This window comes from Lycorma delicatula, chromosome 4, assembly GCF_047948215.1.
Source record: "Lycorma delicatula isolate Av1 chromosome 4, ASM4794821v1, whole genome shotgun sequence".
Taxonomy (NCBI): Eukaryota; Metazoa; Arthropoda; class Insecta; order Hemiptera; family Fulgoridae; genus Lycorma; species Lycorma delicatula.
Genome location: NC_134458.1, coordinates 150,380,542 through 150,404,319, shown reverse-complemented (window position 1 = coordinate 150,404,319; position 23,778 = coordinate 150,380,542). Strand labels below are relative to the sequence as shown.

The following is a 23,778-nucleotide window of genomic DNA, read 5'->3' as shown; positions in this document are numbered from 1 at the left end:
ATAAAATATGACACGCACATTATTTTTTCAATCATCTATGTTGTTCATTCTCATGATCCATCACTGGCCATCATAAATACATGCAATTAGGTCTTTATTTTGAAGTGTCAATGGCACTACTTTTGCAATTTGAAGAAGTTTACTATCAGATAATGATGTGTACTAACAATTTATTTTATTTTTATGTTAAAGTAAAAAGGAGTTTTTTTCTCAGACGTTTGTGCTAAATTAAATTAAATGAGAATCAACATACTGTTTGGTTTTGGTTTGGTGCACACTTTAATGAAACAAATAATAGAACAATAAAAATGCTCTTCATTTGAAAAAAAGGTGTTAAGCAAAAATGAAAGATGAAAAACCAGCATCTTGATAAAAATAGAAAAATAAATGCACAGAAATGAAGAAAACACACTAACACCAAGCATGAGCAAAGTTCCTCTGAAATATGAAAATATTTTTTAGTTTCAGTTTCCAAATAATTTTTTTCAGTTGTCAAGTGAAATATTATTATATTATTTTTTTTATCCCTACTCGCCGAGCTGGATCTGCAGATAAGCATTACTCAGCTCAGGTGAGTGTCCTTGTAACTCAAACGAGCCTTTTCCCCAACGGTAATATCTAGTACAGCAGGTCAGCCTGCTGGTTGGATCTTTAACTTCTTAATTTATTTCTGTTTCCCATTTGCCTGCCTCTAATCACCAGAGGGGATTAGCCAGGCCTGACTATGTCATTCCTGGCCCCCCTCCAGGGACCAGGACTAGATTTAATACTCATTTTGCCTGCTTCAAATCGCCAGTGGAGGGTGAACAGGGCTCGACTATGTCGTTTCTGGGCCCTCCCCAGTGACTGGGACTCGATCTTTTTTTTCCAAGACCCCATGTCTCTGACCCACTTTCTATAGTCTTCTTCTTTCTCTGTTAGAATTTCCCTTGTCAGTTTTTCAATCGCCTTCCATTCCTCTTAGCCTTGGAGCATGAATAATACAGTAGTATCAGGGGAGACGTCCCTCAGGTGTGTCCTCTCCTTGGTTTCCTCCCATCTTGGACATTCAAAGAAAGTATGCTGAGTGAAGTCAAAAGCCCACAATACACACAGTTGGGTAACTCTCTTCGGAATTTACTTAAATAGCCATCAAATCCTCCATGACCGGAGAGAAGCTAGGAGGTGTAATATTCCACCTCTCAAGCTCTCTCCCCAGCCATGGCTCCAGTTTGGGTATCAAGCGGCGCTTCCAGGCGCCTGTCTACGCAGAGTCCCATACTTCCTGCCATTCTCGGATTAAAAGTTCGGAGCCCTTTCTTTGTCCATTCCTTCATAAATACGCTTTTGTTGGTGGGCAGTGTTGGATCGGTGGGACCCCCGCTAGGACTCCCACTGCCGCGGTGAAGACCGTCCAATATGCTGTAGTGATTTTCAAGTTTGCTCTTCTTTGGAGTGCGTTTAACTTCCTCACATTTTTTTGGCTATTGAAAGCGGTAAGCCAAGCGGGGACCGCATAAAGAACCACCGAGTGCCGCAGATAGCAACAGCCTAAAGTGAGGAGCCACGGCTCCGCCGTGGACAGCAACAAATCGCTGTCCACGGTCCCCATGTGTCACTCATATCCGAAATTTCCTGAAGTTGCGTTTGGTATAATCCCGATTTTTAAAACCGTACCCCAAGTATTTCACAAATGGCATCATTTCTACTTGGTGACCGTCTACCAAAATGTTGAACCGTCGAATTCTGCGCCGTCCAACTACTGCGAGCACCTTGGTCTTTCTGGGCTCGAGATACAGTCGTCATGACCTTAACAATCACTCACACGATTTATAGCTCTATTAACCGAGCTCTCCACTTTATTCTCCTACTGTTCTAACACCAACATTGCCAGATCGTCGGCGTAGGCGATTAATCTAACTTCAGCGAATTCAATCGAAAGTAAGGTTCCAAAGAAAAGGGCTAAAAAAACACTTCCCTGCGGCACGCCCCCCCCCCCCCCAAATCTGGAACCTGACTTCACCCTCTTCTGTCATCACGAGTAATTCTCTGTCAGAGAGGAAATCTCTTATAGTCGCTCTCAGATATGACTGATGCTTTTGTCGTGCAATTCTTTCATCACTACCTCCCAAGGGATGCTATTAAAAGCATTGCGGACATCCAGGAGCGAATAACCTCTCGTATAGTTTGCCCAAAGTGGGTAGAAGACAGATCAGCCGATAAGTCGGGCACGGTCAGTCAACTTTGATTTAGGAATGAGCAGTAGTCTGCCTTCTTTCCACCTCTTCGGGAAACAGCCCGTACTCAAAGCTTTGTTTAAAACCTCTAGTACCAACCAAGGGTAAGTTTCTGTGGGATCTTTGAGAAGTAGGCCCACCATGCCATCTGACCCAGGGCTTTTCTTAGTGCTGATCCGAGTGATCGCCCAGCGCAGTTTGTGTATGGAGAATCGTCTTTCCTTGTTACATAAGACAGCATTCTGATTAATTTCTTCCGTCAGGAAAAGGTACGAGATAGCTTTCCGCACCTGTGCCCTCCACAATGGTGGGAGGGGTGCACCGAATTTCTTCATCAGTATCCGGTACGCCCTCCTCCAAGGGTCGTTATTTAACTCTTCCACCACTCTTTTACAGGCTTCGTACTTGAAAGATTTCATAGCCGCCCATAATTTCTTTCTTGCTCTTTTGTAGAGGACTTCGACTTCCTCAACTTCACCCGTGCGATTACATCTCACTCTTTGGAGCTTCCTTCTGGCCGCTTGTATCGAAACTCTAAGGGCCGCAATTTCATTAGACCACCAATAAGCGTTTTTCTTGTCTGGTCAGGTCTAGGTCTTATACATTCTTCCGGTAGCACTGACAAGAAATCATCCGGATTCGATTCTTGTCTGGCCGAAATCTTATCGGCAACTGCCTCAGAAAACAACCGCGATTGGGTCATCGAAGATCTCCATTTATGTATCTTGGATTGTTCCATCATATTCCCAATTCGGATATCGAACAGGAACCCCCGGTGATCACTTGTGAAGTCTTCTTTCATAACATTTCAGGTCCAGACTTCGGCTCTTATTCTGTCCGAGACCGCCTACCCTGCCGATAAATGTCCGTACTCTCGGTAGGTTGAGGATCGTCATGTGGAGAGAGCAGAGCAGCTAACTTGCACCCTCTTTGGGTTGCTCTTGTTCCTGATAACACTAGGGACTCAGTATTAAAATCGCCCGTAAGTACCATCGACCGATTCGTTGCATGGGATCAAATTTTCTAGATCTGCTAAAAATTCATCAAACCTGTCTTCTCCGCAATTTGGCGAAATGTATCCACCAGGGTACTACAAGTCGTTAAGGACATTGCTACAAAATCTGTTCTGGCCTTCACATCAAGAACTGCAAAGCGGTTGGTAGCATTCACCACTGCCGCATCTCCTGTCTCGTCCACCTTCCAACTTGAAGATATCACTCTGTGATTAGGTTCTAAGATTAATATAAAGTCTACTCCATGATCTATCGCCGCCTACCATACCAGATCACGAGCAGACGGCATTCTATTTACGTTGATCTGAAGACACTTCATGGTCGGAACTTCACACATTCCCGGCCTCCGGTCCGGTGTCCACCTGCGCCATATTCAAGGCATTTCATGTGTTCGACGCATTCCCGCGCCCTGTGTCCTGCACCTCCGCAGTTGAAACAAAAATCTGAACGATTAGGTCCGTGGCAATCCTTCGCCCAGTGCCCCAATCTCCAACACCTATAACACTTTATATAATCTGTTCTGTTTTCTATACGGCCAGAATAGCAGCCGATTTTTAATCTATGTTTGTTTGTCAACAGTTTGGCATCACGGGCCGAGAGAGCACCGTCGCTTTTTGTGTTTCTCCAAACGCCGGCCTCATTGGCACCACCAAAAGACATTAGTATCCATATGCTTGGTGAAAGCATTTGTATGTATATATACATATATATATATACATATGCTAGAATCAAACATCACATGTTCCAAAAATCTAACTTTTCAGAAATTGCAAAGAAATAATTTAAGTACTTCCTAAAGCAAATTAAAAATAAAATGACACCATTCTAATGTAATTAGAAATGGGCTGAAATGTTCAATTCTGTAACCAAAATGGTCAGGTTCTCTGTGTTTAAGTTCTTATTTTAAAGAATTAGGTTTGGAACTAGTTCATTTTGACAATGTACATAGGAACTTGTGAGGTTTCACAATTTCTGTAATGGAACATGTGAGTTCTGATGCATAAAACAATAATAATGTAAATAATGAAGTTGAAACTCCATCAGTAATGAAGCAGAATCACTTTTATGGATAAATTAACTAAAGAAAAACTACAGGCAAAAAATAATTAACAAGTATAAATATATTATTATTACAGTATGTCTACTGTAATATTTATTAACAAAAATAATGATTAAAAAATAATATAATATATATTTTATATACATATCAGGGATGCACTTGTAAATTTTCCAGTACTGGAATGTTTGATTTTGTATTATACAGTAGACTGCAAGAATGGTTCACAGCCACAGGTGGCCGGCTACATAACAATGTTACAAAAAATGCATATTCATGTCAATGGTTATGTTGAAAAGAAGAAAAAATTATCCTTTTCATGTCAAACGCTTCACTTTGTTTGTGAATTAGATTTTAAGCAACTTATTTTGTCACTGTTTGCTTACGGATATCCAAAACCAAGGACCAATTTTGTACAGTCAGATTAATATAATTTACCTACTGGGTTGGTCTAGTAGTGAATTCGTCATTGCAAATCAGGTGATTTCAGAATCAAGAGTTCTAATGTTCAAACCCTAGTAAAGGCATTTTTATACAGATTTGAATACTATATCGTGGACACCGGTGTTCTTTGGTGGCTGGGTTTCAATTCACCACAAATCTCAAGAATGGTTGACCTGAGACTGTACAAGACTACACTTCATTTACATTCATATATATCATCCTCTTAAAAAAAGGCTAAACAGAAAAAGAAAAAATTAATATAATTTAGGATATAGTTTTTATCAGCTCATAATTTGTTAATAATGTCACTAAAAATAAAAGTGAAGTGAGGTTAGGTATCAAACCAAACAATTTTAATATCCACAAAAACATTTAATATGTAAACATTTCTCATCACAGAGCATTTAAGGAAGTGATAATATCTATCATTAAAAATAAGATGACAATGAAAAAAAAAATGTAGGCCAGACTTTAAGTTAAGACAAATTTTATATAAAAGGACAATTTCTTATTTATCCCAAAAAGCAGTACCAAATGGCGTTCTGGCATATATATCCTGATATATATGAGGTAAATAAAGTAATGAGACTAGTTTTTTTCAGCAGCCAAAGTGGGAACACTGTAAAGTTACTAGTAAACATATGGTTATATGAATAGCTGATTTATATTGGGTATTAATATTTTTAGTCTATTATTGCCATATGAGACGTTTTTGTGAAACTAGGTTTTGTTGTGCGTTATAAAAATGAGTGATACTAATTATGAGCAACATTGTGCAATCAAGTTTTGTGTTAAACTCGGTGAGATTGCTACCAAAACTTTTTCAAACTGAAAAAGGCGTATGGAGATGACACTCTGTCACATGTCCAAGTTTTTAGGTGGTCTAAAGCATTTTCAGATGGCCAGGAATCAGTTGCGGGCAATCCACGCTTTGGAAGACCATTAACGTCAAAAAGTGACAACAATGGTGAGCGACTCAGACTTGATATGGTTTGACTGGCGATTAACTGTCAGAATGATTGCAGAACAATTGAATTTGAATCATACCACAGTCCATCAAATTTTGACAAACGATTTGGACATGAAACATGGAAAACGTTTGTGCAAAATTAGTCCCAAAAAACCTCAGTGTTGAATAAAAAAACAACAGGGTGGAATTGTGCCACGATATTCTAGGGCAAATTGAAAATGATCCTGATTTTCTAAAATTGTTATTACTGGTGATGAATCTTGGCTACGAGTATTTAAGTACAACCTAGAAACAAAATGCCAGAGCAAGGAGTGGCATACTTCAAACTCACCACATCCCAAAAAAGTAAAAATAAGCAAATCAAAATCATGCTAATTTGTTTCTTCGACAATAATGGCATTGTCCATAAACAATTTTTGCCTACAGGACAGACTGTAAATCAATATGTTTACTGAAAAACTGCGGAAAAGAGATGCCTGCATGAGACCAGCTTTCAAAGACAATTGAATGCTGTATTATGACAATGCACCTTGTCACACTGCACTCTCAATTAATGAGTTTTTGGCAAAGAAAAACATTCCTGTAGTTTCTCAACCATCTCATTCACCCGACTTGAGTCCCTGCGACGTTTTTCTGTTCCCGACTTTAAAAAAACACCTCAAAGGACACCATTTCGGAACAGTAGAAAATATTTTTAAAAATTTAACAGATCATCTGAAGGGTAGTCCAGTTTCTGAGTTCCAACACTGTTATGAAGATGTAAAAACCGTTTGAAGCATTGCGTGGCTTCCCAAGGGAACTATTTCGAAGGCGATTGAGTACAAATATAATTGGATTGTAAATAAAAGGTTTTTCTGAACCAATCTCATTACTTTATTTACAGACCTCGTATATAGGATCTTGGATATTCTTGATATATATTTATATATATACATATATATATATATATATGATTCAAAAAGTCCTTTGAATCCCTAACATTTTTAACAAGTTGATGAAAAATGTTAATTTTCCTAACAAATTAAAAAAATTAAATTGGACAGAAAGATGTATAATAACTTTTTATCCAATAGCCAACCTGTTATTTCTTTGGGAGATGGAAGGAAATTGGACTTGATCATTTTAAATGTAAAGACACTTTATAAAATTTTTTTAAAGCATATTTAAAAAATAATTGTGCACACCAAAACTCAACAAACTGAAATTTTATAAAACGGTGTCCAGTAAAAGTTTAAAGAATCAATCTTTACCATACTTAAAAAGCCTAATAAGTTTTTTAATTAATTCTTTTAACAGTGATTTAAGATTTTCGCAAAATAATAGATAAATGAATAAAAACTTAATTTTATATTTTTGTTTTCATATTAATTTACTATTCAATGTTTTTTTAGAGTTGGTCATAAATAAGGTAATATCAGTTTTTAGTCATTTCTTTTTTAGTATCAGCTGATTATCAAAACATCTGAACAGTGATGGAAACCTCAGGATGAGTGCAAATAACTTACTAGTTTTCCAAGTTTTAATTTGACTAGTCACCATTGTTTAACAGACAAATTATCTAACAGTTTTCATAATTTAATCACTTTCACCATCAACTATAAAAAGTTGCAAGGGTTAAGGGATTTTTTTAACACACAGTACACTGGTGTAAAAGTGTGAGTGTGTGCATACACTTGCACATGCATGTGTGTGTGTCAAATTAATTTAAGTCAGTTAATAATGTAAATTATTCACAACCAAGTCTTTTTACTGGAAAGGGAAAAATGTTCTGAATTTAAAAATCATTTAATTCTGTGAAAAGATGTTCAGAAAATTTAACAATATTTTTATTTTAGAAAAAAATCTTTAAGTCCACAGTAAAACAATAAACTTCACCAATCAGAGCCAGTTGCTCTGTAGGTTGATTGTACCCTGCCTTACTCTTCCTTTTCTTACCCTTTATACTTTCTTCCTTGGAAAGATATCACAATAACTGTGTCAGCTATCCTCCTACCTCTGTAAGTGACACATTCTATTAGCCACAAGGGCAGCTCCTTTTTAATGAGTTTTAGTAGGATGATTACTTCTGAAAATAGTCACAAATACTACAACTAAATGCACTTAGATGTAAGTTTATATGAATACTTTGTTATACAAATTTGGTTCAATTTGTCATTATGAAATTTTAAGTTTATAACTTTTATGAATATATATATATTTTTTTCTTTATAATATATATTAATAAAAATTATAAATACATGTTGTTATTAATATTTTTTTATAAGCAGATGTGGGGAAAATCCAAGCATAAAATTAATATCCTGATAGAAAATTCAATTGGTTTATACATAATTAATTTAATATGCGATTAATGGTAAACCAGTTGGCAGTTTGTCACTAAGAGAAAAACAGCAATATGTTCATTATCATCACTATACTATGTTACATTTCTATTGATGTAATTAAATTTTGACTGATGCAATTAAAAACTTAGTGATGTATATATGTGTATATAAACATCTGAAACAAAATGTATTATCCATTGATCAGACTATAAACAATGCTAAAAATTAATTAAGCATAAAATAAATACATGGTAATGTAATTCAATGCACAATTAATTTACATTTCAATCTTTACTCATGCACAAAAATAATTTCACTGTGATTTACACCAATGAATGTATTACAATGTATATGTTTTTAAAACATTCACACAGACATAATAGACACATGCAGACTCACATAACGCTCTATTTCAGTCTTAGCTCAAAAATATAACTTCAGTTACAAACTGTCTGATTAGTTAATTATAAGATTTCATTTAAAAAAAGCATATGCAAAATCTAAGTAATTCATAAAAGGTAATAATGTATATTCAAGATAGCAAATCAATTGGTTGCAATTGCAAACGAAATTCCCAGATATAATAACTAAGTTATACTGTTAATAATATAAACCTTTCTAACTATGGCAATTCTGTGAAGTCACAGTGCAGTCTTTGTTGTATTACTGTACCTTTGAAAGAAAAAAATTATGAAGATATAAAACAAAGACAAACATTTTAAGATTTTACTTAATAGTCAATGAAGTTTATTGTGAGCTCCACAAGTTGTCCTGAACAAATCAATTTAGAAATTGATTTCTACCAAGCATATCAGGAACAACATTTGAATTTACTTCCACGATTACCTCTTTCAAACATAGGAGACATTGATGAATAAGTATCGTGTACACATTGGGCTTCACAAAATATGAGAAGTAAAAGTCAAGAGGAATAACGTCAGGAACTCTAGATGCCATTGCTTCCATCTTCTTTTTCTGATCCATTGTTGGAGAAATATCTGATTCAGAAAATTACAAATACAGTTTCGGTAATTTGAATGACAAATACCCTGTAAAAAGAAGACATAATTTCCTATTTGGAATAATGTAGAAAGTTTAAGCATTTTAAGTAATTTTGAGATATTACAGTAAATTTTACAAAAAAATAAATTGCTCAGATTAATTAATCTTGTCCTAGAACACAGTAAATATTTACTTTTTGAGAATAATGTTCATATTCAATGAATTCATGCGGATTCTCTATCACCCATCCTGATAATCCAACTTCAAACAGACCAAGAAACATGAAAAGTTGCTTTATCATTGAAAATTGCTCTGTCTGAAAACTTTCATTGCTATTGCTCTCATTGTATACAACAATAGCATATTCATACCTCTTAAATTAATACTTTATTAGTCCAGTTATGTGATAACAGGCATTTGTATTGTGTTAAGATGAAGGCTTTTTTATCACCATATGAACATATTCTCTTTCAGTCCAAGTTCTCAAGCAATTTTACACAGATTACAGGATTATGAAGATAAATTTTTTTTTCAATCCTTTCAATATGGAAAGATGATCAACCTAAATGATTCTTGTTGAGTAGATTCAAATTTCTTTTATCTGTTTGTCCCAATGTGAGAATTACAAATACAGTAGTAATATTTTCATTGCTTACAGTGGTAGTTTTACTATTCACAAACTGAAGCTTCTGAATGGTCACCGTCTTCACTTTACAGATAAGTTTCCTGTTATTGTACGTGTGGCCTTCCTTGCATAAGCGTGTTCTAGCAAACACTTCATCAGACAATACAGATTTTAATTTTATTTTACATTTACTTTTCAAAGTATAATCATTTTTCTTTTCAAAATTGCAGTAATTTAAAAATGCACTATGATTTTATAAATACCAATATATACAATTCATCATATTTTTCTTATTTTATTTTTTACTAAAATAACTCCTAAAACTGCAGGGCACATAATTGACTGAATGTTACTCTATTGGATGTATGCAGAATTAGAAATGCAAAGTAGAAGACCAAGACCATCTGCTGGTTCTCAGTTTAACCTAGCATACATGCATTTCATTAGTAACTTTTTTTAAGAGAAATATTTGAGTCTTTACTTGGCACTTCAGTTTTAATTTTGTTAACATATAATTTTGTTATGTACTGTAAACAAATAGTTGTAGGTGACCTGACATGAAAGACAAGTTGCTTCTGAAAATTGCATAGACATTCTCTCACAAAAAAGGACCTTATGTTGTATTCAATAGAGATTCAAAAGTAATGATTTGTTGTAACTTTAATCCTTAATGAAACCTACAAACATACTAAATTAAACAAAAAAACCTATCAAACAAATAAACACAACATAGCTCAAATACTTTATACAATTTGATTAGTAATTAAAATAAATTGCTATCACTCAAGATGAATATCATTAACAATTCAATCATAATAAAATGAATGAAGAGATGACCTGAAAGAAGTACATCGTAATTCTTTAATGATCTTCTGGAAGTATTTTTTCATAAGTTTAATAAAAGAGTCATTTTAAAACCAGTTGTTAATAAAAGCTAAAAACATTTTTCATACTGATGAATGTTTATTTCTTTGTTTAAATGCATCAACTAACAATGGCATTAATAAAAAATTTCTAACATAAACAGAAATATTTTTAACCATGAAAAAGAACCACGTAAATTTATAAACACAAAAAAAACTCTTTTAACAAATGAGTCTTGCACATTGGTTAAATTCCACAGATTTTTGTTTAGTCCTTGGTATCACAAAGAATAGAAGTAATAATACAGAGTAGTTAATATTACAATAATAAAAGTAATACATGACTTATAAAAACTGTAGTTGTCATCACAAAATATTATTTATTATAAATTTATGACTTTTGTATTTTTTAATACATTTATAAAACTATATGAAATAAAACTTTCAATATAATAAAATTTATAATATTTTTTTTTTGGGGGGGGATAGGTGGCATTTGCACATGGAGTGCTGTGCTCCGCTCCCACTGGTGGTCTTATCAAACTGCCATGAGTAGAATACTGGCTAAAACCAACCCTCTTCTACCAGGACTGAACAAAGAATCGTTTTACACATTACTTCAGGCCAAGTCCTCCTATTCTAGCCTGAGAAGGCTACCAAGCTTTCCTAGTACACTAATTAGTTTTCACCCTCAGGACTATCCAGGTTGTCCTTCTTGGCCCTGAGAATGCCCCCAACAAATCAAGTCACACTCTCCCAGCTGCTCAGATTGTTGAGCCATCGCAACCACTTTGTGGGGACTCAGTGCTTCAAGATTATCCTCAGTGTCCTTCAAATTGCCGCCCACTGAGCAAATTTGAAAAAGCTGTGCTCGGCGTCATCTACACCTCCCAACCACCCTAGGGAAAGACACCCACCTTGTGGCAATTTTGGTCACCCCCCCCCTCTGTACCTAGCCATGATGGGCTTTAACGGAGGTAGTCTTATTGACCCTCTAACTGATTACATTTCATAGTCATTAGCCAGGCCTCAGTTGGCATGCCACCGATGCAAATGCCTCAGTAGACATTTACATCAGTGATTTTTAGCTCAGGCTTGCCCTTCACTGCAGGCTTCTTTTGGACACCTTCTCTCTCTTCTGTTCTACTTCATTGCCCTCAGAACTAGCTAAGTCTGCGGAAGCATGAACCCCGTGCCTAGACCACTACATACCTTAACTAGCTATGTGATTGTAAATGAACAAGTAACTGTGTACAAACAAGCTATTTGTTGAACGAGTTTAATTCAGCACTAAATTCATACCACTTAAAATGTTTTGTTCACAACAACGGTAATTTAGACCTAATTCCTTCAGTTTAGTCACAATAATTAATCAACACAACTCTAAAACTGTAACTCTGAATTGGACTCTGGTCTGGTCCACCAGGGAGTCGAGGACAGACCTCTTTCTCCCACTCAGCTCTATCGCAGAGTCCCACGTGACATTTACTTTACCCTGGTCTGGTCTGCCAGGGAGTTGAGGACGAACCTCATGAGCTCCTAGTACAGCTCCATGGCAGAGCTATTACCTTAAATCAGTTCATTCTCGGTATGGTGGTATCCACCTCTCGGTGTTGTGGACAACCATACTTCTTGATAGTGCAGACACCACCTCACCAGTTATGATACTGCTACATATTACTTTTAAACAATGCTATCAACTAACCAAGGCTCAATGGCAATGCGCCTACCTTTGGCCAATGCAAGCGTCCAGGTGTCACCTAGCAACCTTGGGTACTACTCTAATCAGACTCCTTCACCTGATCTGCACAGGACGAGAAACTGAAGGAAGCCAGCCAATATTGACCATTCTCTGCGGGTTTTCCAAATGACCCGCAGATCCAGAAAGGAGTTTACTCTCTCAAGTACCTAACAACTCCGGTACGTTCAGCTTCCTACCACAGGCAAACATAAAGGATATGGTCCATGGTGTCATTGACCCTACAATTCAGGCAAAGGCCTGAGTCAACCAAACCATACCAAACCTAGCCAATCTCTACCTAAATGCACCATGTCCTGAAAGAAATTGTGCAATGTACCAATTGGAGGAAACTCACCTAATTGCTCACAAACAAGTTACATCTTGGAAGATACCTTGCGTATAACAACCAGTTAAGATTCATTCCACCTAACCTGCCAAGGATCAAAACCTTGGTCTTCAATTTCTTTCACGCATATGCCCTGGGGTCAGAAGGCCTGCTTTCTCAGCAATGTAACGCTTGCTACATCACGAAGCAAGGGTATCATTTGATTTTGTTCCAACAATAACAAAAATTGTCTCATGTGAGACAGTTCTGTAACCCTCCCCATAACAGCTAACAGAAGATGCTGGGCTCACAATAAAATTTCCTTATAATTCTTAAATTGCATATAATGAGCCCAGATGGGCATACAACATTATAACCTCATAGACAACTTTGTAAAGAATCCGCATGGTACGGAAATTCAATACCCAATCAGAATGGATGACTCACGAACACCAAAGAAAGCATCACATACCTTCTTTGCGACAAACTGAAGGTGCTCCTTGAATCAATGATTCTCATCAAGGATCACACCCAGATACTTCTAAACGGTAACATACCTAATGGGAAGGCTGGCCATCGAAACTCTTGCTTGAAGCATTTCGGCAAGCTGACCTTTCAAGAAAATCATAGTGGTCTTTTCTGGACCAAATACCATCATATGCTGAAAACTCCAAGAGTCATATGTTGATGACTCTTCTCAGAGTCATCAACTCTGAGAACCTTGCATGCCTGAGTTGCTCTGAACTCTATCTCATTCCAAGTTTCCTTCGACCAGCAGCAGCCCATCATCGGCATAGGAGATGATGTGGCAGCCACTGAGTAATCTCAACCGCATCATAGTTGAATTTGACAATCCAGACAAGGGACCTAAAACACTGCCTTGTGATATTCTTTTGAAGGATCTTTCCTACTTCTGAGCTGCTGTCACAAAGGGTGACAGCTCTGTCGCTGAAATTACTTGAGAGAGTCTATTTAATTTTGAGTATAACCACGCTTCTGCAACTGAAACAAAGCAGAGGGCCACCACAAATTATTAAAGGCCCCTGGATATGTCCAAAAACATACCTACTCACTTGAAGAAGCAATATCCATCACCTTAAGTATAGCGTTCTCTGTGCCCTTGCCAGGGCAAAAACCATATTGGTTGTCCATCAAAAGATGTTCACAAGTTAACCTGCTATTAATGCAGAGGTACAAAACTTTCTCAAAAACCTTTCCTATCACAGGTAAGAGCGTCAGAGGTCAGTAAGAAGAAATTACAGTGGTGTCCTTGTCATCACCTTTGAAGAGTAGTTTTAGTACGCCACGTTTCCAACAAATTGGAAAATATCCACCAAAGGATTTGTTTCCTTGCTCTCGAAAATTCTAGTCAGATTACCAAGAATCACAAGCAATGTGTGGACAAGGAGCTCCATCGTAATGCAATCATATCTGGGGATTTTATTCCTGGCGAGACCACAGACTACCTGACAGATTTCCACCTCGGTAATCTCTGAAGACTGTTCCTGTAACTTCCCTATGGACATGTCGATGATATAAGGTTTCACCAATCTCAGTATAATCAGGCGGCAGACCTTTCACCAGAAGATTGAGAACATGATTTTTACCTATAATAACACCATCCTGAGTCGAGATGGCCGACAGAACATCTCTTTTCCTCTTATGACCAAGAACTCTGAACACAATGCCCCATGGGTCTTTGTTTCCTTGCTCTTGTACTAAAGGGCACCAGGAATTGCGCTTAGAAGACCTAACTTTGTAAAAGTACTCGGTCCTTTTCCTATGACAGTCCGCAAGCAAAACTGTGCGCCGGTCAGGATCACCCTTTTTACTGCAGGAGACTCCAAGATGGCCCAGACTATCCCCTTATCTGTGACAACCACCAACCCTTTGCTGTTCTCTTTGATGTTTCGGATCTTTGGTCCCTTCCGGTTGTCACGAAGGACAACCTGAAGGTCCTTTTTGAGCTCATTGCTCATCTTGGTTGAACACACTGCCTAATTTACATAAATCACCTCAGGAATTTTTAAAGTCTGGTTGGCCTCATGCTTTCCTTTGACTACTTCAGCACAATGCCTGGGTTGTGCTGAATCTGGGACAGGTTTCTGAATCAGCTTGACCTACTTTGGTCTAGAGGTCACTTCCTCAAATCCTTCTGCCGAAGCAGAGAGAACTTCTCTAAATTGACGAAAAAGAGGCAGTAACTTACTTCTCACCCCTGCACTGATGCTGCAGGGGTTTTCTACCCAACTCAGAAGAGGTTTGAGATTGTCTTATCCGCCGCTTGCATCATTGGGGCAGAACTGCCCAGTCTGTTCTTAGCCTTCCTGAAATCTTTAACCAACAGATTAGGTTTTTTCTGCCCGGGTGGATGTCCCTTCATCCATACCTGAGTCCTCCAATTCTGACGTTGAGGAGGTTGAAGGAAAATTCTTGGCCCTCCTCTTCCGCCTGGACTTCTTCACTATTCTACAAAATTGGGTATGGCCGAAGATACCTTGACCTATCTGGACAATTAGATGCTCGCTGTCCTCCTCCTACTACTACAGTTCGACAAGCTCACAAACATGACAACTACCCACAATGAACCATGGATAGCTGGAGACCTTAATATTCTCCACTTCACACCTCTTAGCCGCTTCTGGATGGGTAACGCGAAGTTCGGAAACCAACACGCAGCCACGGATTACAGCCCTCGTTCTTACAAGAACGCGAGCAGGACTAACAGGGAATGATTTTCTTGCTTATAACAAGGGCTTACACCAGTTGTTATTGCCACCCTCAACATTATAGATGACCATAGTTATAGTTAGCTATCAGGCACCATTAACTTATCTTATAATAAAGAGGTCCATAGAATTGTTTTTGGAACACTTCCCTGAACTTGCCAACCAAATTGTCCAGAATGTAATAGATCAACATTAGTCTATCTTATCTTGATAAGGCAAGAGCATATCACTGAAAAAATGGAGCAAATTAAGGGAGAGGTAAAGGAGGAACTGGGAATGATGGAGAGTGATCCACAAGATAGGTACAACAATATACTGAGTGAGCCAGAGGAAGAATTACCAAATAATGAGGGGAATAAGGTATTTGAAGAACTGCACATGTTATATGATGTAATTGATCAGATAAAACGTCCCACCCTGTCTAGATTAAAAACCAGTTATCAAACCAATCAGATAATTATGAAACTTAACGATATCCTCAGACTTAAAATTACGGGTGATTACAGTCTAGAGAGGTTGCACTTTAGTATATATATCAGTGCTGCCAAAGTTCTCAAATTGCATGGACAAGCCATCCATCCTCAGAATGTCCAAACAATGAGTAAGAATAAATTCCCACCGAGGCAAAGGAGACTAGAAAACAAAGTAGCTGAAGTGGCGAAGAAAATTGCTATATTGACCCAATAATTGTAATGTATTGTTATATATGTACGGTAATGTATTGCACAGGGTAGTGGAGAATGTCAAAAGGATCATAAATGTCTCGACTAAGTCTGAAGATCAAACTCGTCATCACATAATGGACAGCTTGAAAGACACTGGTGACTCTATCAAAATGGCTGAGACAGTACAAGGCAAGGCAGCAGAGAAGGACCCAAAACAGAATTTTTGAAGGGAATGAAAAACAATTTTACCGTCAAATCCTGTCACAGACAGATAAAGCCAGTCTAAATTGGAAGAATTCTGGGGAAACACATGGTCCATCAGCAGTAAATATAAATGGAGTGCAAGGTGAATTTTTGGACAGGGCTGAGGTCGCAGATATAATCTGTAGAAAGTGGAAGGAGAGGTGGCAGTCAGGAGACCGAGAAGGCTGGACCAAACAAATTATCATGGATCTTGATCTTTGGTTTGACAGGCTGCATGGTGAGCTCGGTTATTATGTGACTCAATGTTTTACTGGGCATGGTGCTTTTGAAAGTTACCTGTACAAATTCTACAGAAGGTCCTCTCCTCGTTGCATGTATTGTGATGGGGAGGATGATGCAGAACACACCATATTTATGTGTAATGAATGGCAAAATCTGAGAAGAACGACCAGGATTAATAGGCTTTAAGTAGAGAATCTTTTGACATTTATTTTAGGGTCGGAGGCTAACTGGACAAAGTTTGAGACCTTCGCGACCGAAATCCTCACCGCCAAGGTGGCAGAGTGTTCTAGATGATGTCAGAGTAGAGAAGGGTGGACAGCCCCATCCATGAGTGGTTGCATGCTCAGGTGTGTGGCCTACAATGATCGGGTGGGGACTCCAGAGACCAGTAGGTGGGGAAAAAGTTAAGACCAAGACCGGGCTGTGGGGATGTGCTGGGAATGGCATAGCCGGATCTGGTTTTCCCCTTCCCATGGTTAGAGGCAGGCAATCCTAATAACTGGACCCGGACTCTGGCGGGTGGGCTGGGAACAACATAGTCGGGCCTGGTTACCGTCCACTGGGGATTTGAGGCAGGCAACAGAAGATCCAACTAGAGGGAGCCGACCAGCCATGGCGGATTTTTAGCCAGTGGTTGAAGAGGCCTCCTTTGAGTTAATGGACACGCCCTTGGGCCGAGTATACTTAATTGGATGTTCGGCCTGGGGATGTAGGAATATAAAAAAAAAGAAAAAAAAAGTGAAGTAATGGAGAAAAAGAGAAGTGGAAAAATGTGTGCCATATGTATAACTCACTCATTAGCAAACAAGAAGTCCAGGATGCACTGAGAAAGGTGCAGAATCAGAAAGCACGTGGACTGGATAAGTTTCATAACTTCTGGTTCAAACAATTCACAGCAGCCCTCTCGCAGTTGACCACGGTCTTCAATGAGCTGCTCCACCGTCCAGCCTCAGCTACTGAATTTCTAACCATTGGAATAACACACCTGCTACCAAGAACAACCATACCTTCACCGCTTTCAGAAAAATATAGTCTGATAACATGCCTTCCCACAATCTATAAATTTTTTAGAACAGTCCTGACCTTGGCAGAAAAACTAAACCAGCACTTCAATTATAATGGAGTAATTGCTGAAGAACAAAAAGCTGCAAGTGGCTGCAAGCCGTGGGTGTAAACAGCAGTTAATTACCGATTCAGCTATAACTGCGAGTTACTAAAAAAAATAAAAGATATATTGGCATATATCAACTATCAGGAGGCCTTTGACAGTGTGTCTCATTCTTGGCTTCTGGAAGTACTGAATTTATATAAGGTTGACACTCAAATAATAGAATGCTTACTCTAATGGGAAAGTAGCCTACGTAAGCAAAACAACCAAATGGTCCAGAGCTCGAAACTGCCAGCCATGACAAAAAAGATTAATATAAGAAGAGGGATATTCCAGGGAGAAGCCATTAGCCTCATATGGTTCTAAGTTGCAATGAACCCCTTGTCTGTAGTATACAGACTATGCAAATATATATTCACAAATGAAGAAAGGATTGGACACCTTATTGAATTCAGCCATGATGTTAAAATGTCATTTGGATTTGACAAATGCAGTACAAATGAATGGTTAGAGAGAAATAGTTGTACCATGAAGAATTTGAGGTAGCAGCAAAAGGAGGCCACCACTTAGAGGGAATGGAACAAGGCGAATTTTATAAATACCTAGGTTATCAACAGTCTACTGAAATACAGAAATTCAAGAAGGAAGAAACTACAAATAAGTTCCAGACCAGAGTAAAGAAAGTCCTAAACAATCAGCTCCATGGCCGCAATAAAATCAAAGCGCTGAATACTTATGCTATGCCTGGGATAATATAAAGTCTGGGAATTTTAGCCTGAGTTTGAACTGGATACACTGAATAGAATGGTTAGATCCTCTTGCACACAATTCAGGGTACACCATCCTAGAGGCTCTGTTGAGAAATTCTACCTATCTCAGAAAATGAAAGGCCACAGGAACTTGGATATTAAAAACTTTTGCTATAGTCAGATTGGCAAGTTGAGAGATCTCTTCTACAAAAAAGCAAAGGATAGTTGCCTGTATCAAGCTATTATGAGAGCAGATGAAGCTTTGACACCCCTGAATCTAAAAAATGCGCAGCACGACCCATGTACAAAAGTAGTTCCAGAGAATACCAGAATCATGGCCTGAGAAAGTAAAGAACTCCATGGATGGTTCCCAGCTAACTTGAAGAACAGAGACATAGACCAAAGGGGAAGTTATATACGGTTGAATAGAGGTGGTATTTTTTCGGAGACAAAGGGATTTATGCTGGCGATTCAAGACCAGGTAATCCCCACAAGCAGCTACAGGAAACATATCTTGAAGAAGTTGAACTGGCTATGGACAAATGCCAGATGCCAGATGTACGGGCGGTTCATCCGAAATATAGACCACATAGTAAGTGAATGTCTCGTACTAATCCCAAGGAAATATACAAACAGGCACAACTATATTGCAGAAGTGATTCATTAACAACTATAGTACAATAACAGGATAATAAATTATTGAAGCCAAAATATCTATATAAGGCGGAACCGATAACTGAAACTGAAAATATCAAACTTTATTTGAATAGAATGTTAAGAATGGATAGGGCCATAATGCTCCTTGTGGATGTGTGCCACTGGCAAACAATCTCACAAGATGAGAAAGCAAGAAGACAGAGAGATATTTGCTGCTCGCAGATGAGATAAAAGATATGTGGCATCAGAACGAGGTTAGCAAAGTACCAATAGTCATAAGTACTATGGGGGAAATTCCTGTAAATTTCAAGAACTGCCTTATGAAACAGGATGCCAATCATAATGTGATAACTTTCCTCCAAAAGAATGATTTTAGATACAACCAATATTATGAGACGTGCGATTAGTAATCAACACTAACTGTAAACTATAAAAGTTAGCATCATGATTTCTTGCAGGATGCCTGTTGAAACGTGACTAAGACCAGTTATCAACTCAAATCAGTGACTGTGAAATCTGATAATAATAATGCCCCAGACAAATTCTAACCCCACGTCCATGCAATAACATCTATGCACACGTCCGGGTTGGGCAACAAACTGTACTTTGGTACCTTCACTTATGTCAGCCAACAGGACAATGATTTTGCTCAGAAACTCCTTGTCAAGTTGCGGTGAAGCGGCTTCGAGTTAGTTGTGGTTGAGTTTCTTGGTTTCGCTGTTTATGATGGGGACAGGAGGCATGACCGTGATCTGTTTTGCCAATGCTGGACAGAGTGCTCATTTCTCTTCCCGAAAGAGCACTGTGGAACCTGGTTGAGGGTAGACTGCTGTGAGCTTGCTCTGCCGAAGACTTGCACCACCCAGTGTAAGTCTTTTTAGTCCTTGGCAAGGATTATCCCTTGGGTAAGGGTATCAGAACCCTACTGCGTGCTCTGGGATGTCAGTACTGTGGGTCAGGCAGTACCTGACTCCCAGGCTCAGGTTAAATTTTTGAGAGGCAGCTGATTGGAGAACCCAGACAGGATCAATGATCCAGGGCACACTCAACAGTCTCTCCGCTTGCACCTTGTGACATATTGATTGGTGAATTATAGGTTTACGAATACTTCAATTTCCGTGGCAGAGGGTCCACGTAAAAACACTTCTCTTGGAGAGCCATTTGTTTAGGAAGTGAAGTGAAGTGAAGGAAGAGTAGGTAAGGAAGTTGTAAAGATAGAGAAGACGAATCGAACCAAGTTTTGTCAGAAGAAAATATTTGGTGATCAAATGAAAAGAAGGGGATTTCGCTAAAGTCAGTCCTTTTGTGATAGCTCGAGGCATCAAAGAAGCTTCTGGAGGACCTGTAAAAGAAACAAGGAAGATTGCTAACTGGACTGTTTGTTGAAACTGTCAGCAATATTCAATCATCACTCCTAGTCACAGCCAAGAAGGTCAGAGTCTTGGACATTGAGGTTACATCCTGTAGTACTCTGAATTCCTCAAAGGATGTAGTCGTATGCAGAGATTTGTTAAACTGTACATAAGAGGAACAGTAGAGAGACTTCATGAGGAAGGAGTTGTTGCGTGTCGTCGACTAAATACATGACACAATGAAGAATTTCTACCATCTGCATCATACTTGTTAACCTTCAATACGCCAAAGTGTCCAGAGAAGATAAAAGCTGGATTCCACAGATTAGACGTTTGTCCGTTTATCCCAACTCCTTTGTAATTGCGCTGCCTTGCATATCAGCAATTCGGACACACAGCAACATGTACAAGGAAACAAATCTGTGTATGTGGTGACCCACTACATCCAGATGATACATGCAGGGATCCACCTGTATGTATCAATTGCATGGGCACCACTCTGCAAGATCTAGGAATTGTCTGATCTGTAAACAAGAAGTAATTGTACAACAGAACAAGACTACACAGAAAATCAGCTACTTTGAAGCCAGGAAAATTGTGCTTGGCAGAACACCAAGACTGCATCATATGCACAGATTGTTGCAGCTCCTGCAGCTTCCATTAAACCAGAAGACACAGTTTCTGAAGTGGCACCAGTTTTAGTTTTAGCATGTACAGTCAAACGTATCATCAGTAAAAAAACTGATGAGTCGACCATCATGAGAAAGCAACTTAAAATTGAGACAGAAGAAAGCAAGTGCTTCCAAATCTAAAAGTTCTGTACAACTCAACAATAAGCCATCAACAGTTGCAAGAATAGCAAAAATGAGGTTAAAACAGAAGCCCTAAGTTAAATCAGAGCAGGTTACAGTCAAAATACAGAGAATGCCTATTCAGGCAACAGTGAAGCCAGAAATTAAACTACTAGAAAAAGAGGATTTTGAACACCAAAAATGGAGCCTCTGAAGGCACAGAGGCCTTTAAATGAAAAGGTAGGAACTTCAGCTGCCACACAAGCTTTAGCAGGGAAGTGCATCAAAAAAGAAAATAATGACCACAGCAGTTAATGTCCCTAAATCTTCAAAAAGAAAAAAAAAATTATGAAATAATAATAGTGTGGGGATAATTTTGTGATGGTACAATTTTGTTTTATTAAATTTGTATAGCACTTTCTACATGTATGAAATATGTAACTCCCAGCCTGCAAACAGTTATGATACCCTATAGTCTCTTTTTCTGTTTAGCCTCCAGAACCACCGTAAGGTATTACTTCAAAGGATGAATGAGGATGATATGTATGAATGTAAATGAAGTGTAATCTTGTACAGTCTCAGGTCGACCATTCTTGAGATGTGTGGTTAATTGAAACCCAACCATCAAAGAAAACCAGTATCCATGAACTAGTATTCAAATCTGTATAAAAGTAATTGCCTTTACTAGGATTTCAAAATCACAGGTTTGGTCTAGTGGTGAACGCGTCTCCCCAAATCAGCTGATTTGGAAGTTGAGAGTTCCAGTGTTCAAATCCTAGTAAAGTTAGTTATTTTTACATGGATTTGAATACTAGATCATGTTATTTGGTGGTTGGGTTTCAATTAACCACACATCTCAGGAATGGTTGAACTGAGACTGTACAAGACTACACTTCAATACACTCATATATATCATCTTCATTCATCCTCTGAAGTATTATCTGAAAGGTAATTACCGGAGGCTAAACAGGAAAAAGATTAAAAGTACTAGGATTTGAATCTTAGAACTCTTGACTTCAAAATCAGTTGATTTGCGATGAGTTCACCACTACACGAACATGGTGGGTTACCCTGTAGTTGCAGTTCAGTCTGTTGGTCTAGCTCAGGACTACTCTCATAACCCACCAGGTTGGTCTAGTGGTGAACGCATCTTCCCAAATCAGCTGATTTGGAAGTCGAGAGTTCCAGCGTTCAAGTCCTAGTAAAGCCAGCTATTTTTACACATTTTGAATACTAGATCGTGGATACCGGTGTTCTTTGGTGGTTGGGTTTCAATTAACCACACATCTCAGGCATGATCGAACTGAGAATGTACAAGACTACACTTCATTCACACTCATACATATCATCCTCATTCATCCTCTGAAGTATTATCTAAATGGTAGTTACCAGAGGCTAAACAGGAAAAAGAAAGAAAGAAGGACTGACTACTCTCATGCCTCACGTCAGTAGATTGTCCTTTTCTTCCGCACTGCCTATGCTTTTTTTCCAAAATAAGGATTCAAAAACCTTGATAGAGGCAATGCATTCCTGGTGTTGCCTGGAAGAGGGCTGACCCAGAACCACCCCATGACTCCATTTCCAGTTTGATGGCTAAAATATTTATAGTGAAAAGCCAGGAATCCTAATTTCTTTAAAGCATCAAAATTTTAATGTTTTAAATGATCATCAAGGAAATTCTTCCACTACAATTTTTAATATTTGATATTATATTTTTTATTGGCCACCTCCCTAGTTAATGTTTTCTCCAAGATATTAATATTTCAAAAAAATTAATTAACTACAATAGATACTAAAGTTTTATCTTACTACTACATAATTATTAACACCACATTACAAAACAATAAAAATGTTTCTTTATGATCAATTTTTAATTTATAAGTGAGAATTATCTCAATTATATTTATAATTAATAATTTGTTTTCTTGATTATAATTATATAAAGTAAGTTTTAGCTGTAATAAAATAGTATTATAAAAGAAAATAAAAACTTGAAAGAAAACCATTTATAAAATGCTTGACACATATAAAATATTCTAATAAAGAAAAACAGAATTAACACAAAGATAATATTATTTATAGATTTTTGATAAATCATCTCTACATAACAAAAGTAAAAACATAACGGTATTGTAAAATTTATTAAATAAAAGGAATAGTGTTATTAAATTTATATAATAATAGTTAAAAACTATGAAAAATTTTAAATTAACATGTTTAAATATTTCATTCATACATTTTTTCATAACTTTTTATGTAAACGCTTCAACACATTACAACATTAAAGATGGACCAATTATAATGAAACGATTCTGTAAGAATGATGAAACAGAAATTACAGTGGTGTCACCATCTAATAGATTTAAATCTGAGATTATTGTTAAAAGCTACTTTAAATCTTCAATGAATTCAACTGGGTAAATAATTTTACATATTTATATCTATAATTTTCATTTAACTATTCAAATTTAGAAATAGCATTAAAATGTGAATCAGTTTTTACTATATGTGAACAGTTTTTTACCCTTAAAAGTTTATGAGCATCAATTAATTGAATTTTAAGTAATATAAACAAAAGATGATTCTCAATTTGGCCCATAAATTGTATTTAGAGTATTTTTTATGAATATTTAATTTTTTATGACTATTTTCTTAAGTGAT

At 37.5% G+C, this 23,778-nt stretch overlaps 1 long non-coding RNA gene across 1 annotated transcript in view; it reads right to left on the bottom strand.

Annotated features, from left to right (window-relative positions):
• Positions 1-8,329: 8,329 nt before the first annotated feature.
• The window catches only part of LOC142322954 (uncharacterized), a 50,128-nt gene continuing 34,679 nt past the window's right edge, over positions 8,330-23,778 (bottom strand). The window contains exon 6 of the long non-coding RNA XR_012755973.1: positions 8,330-9,022. This is a non-coding gene — a long non-coding RNA (uncharacterized LOC142322954). The remainder of the gene's footprint in view (positions 9,023-23,778) is intronic.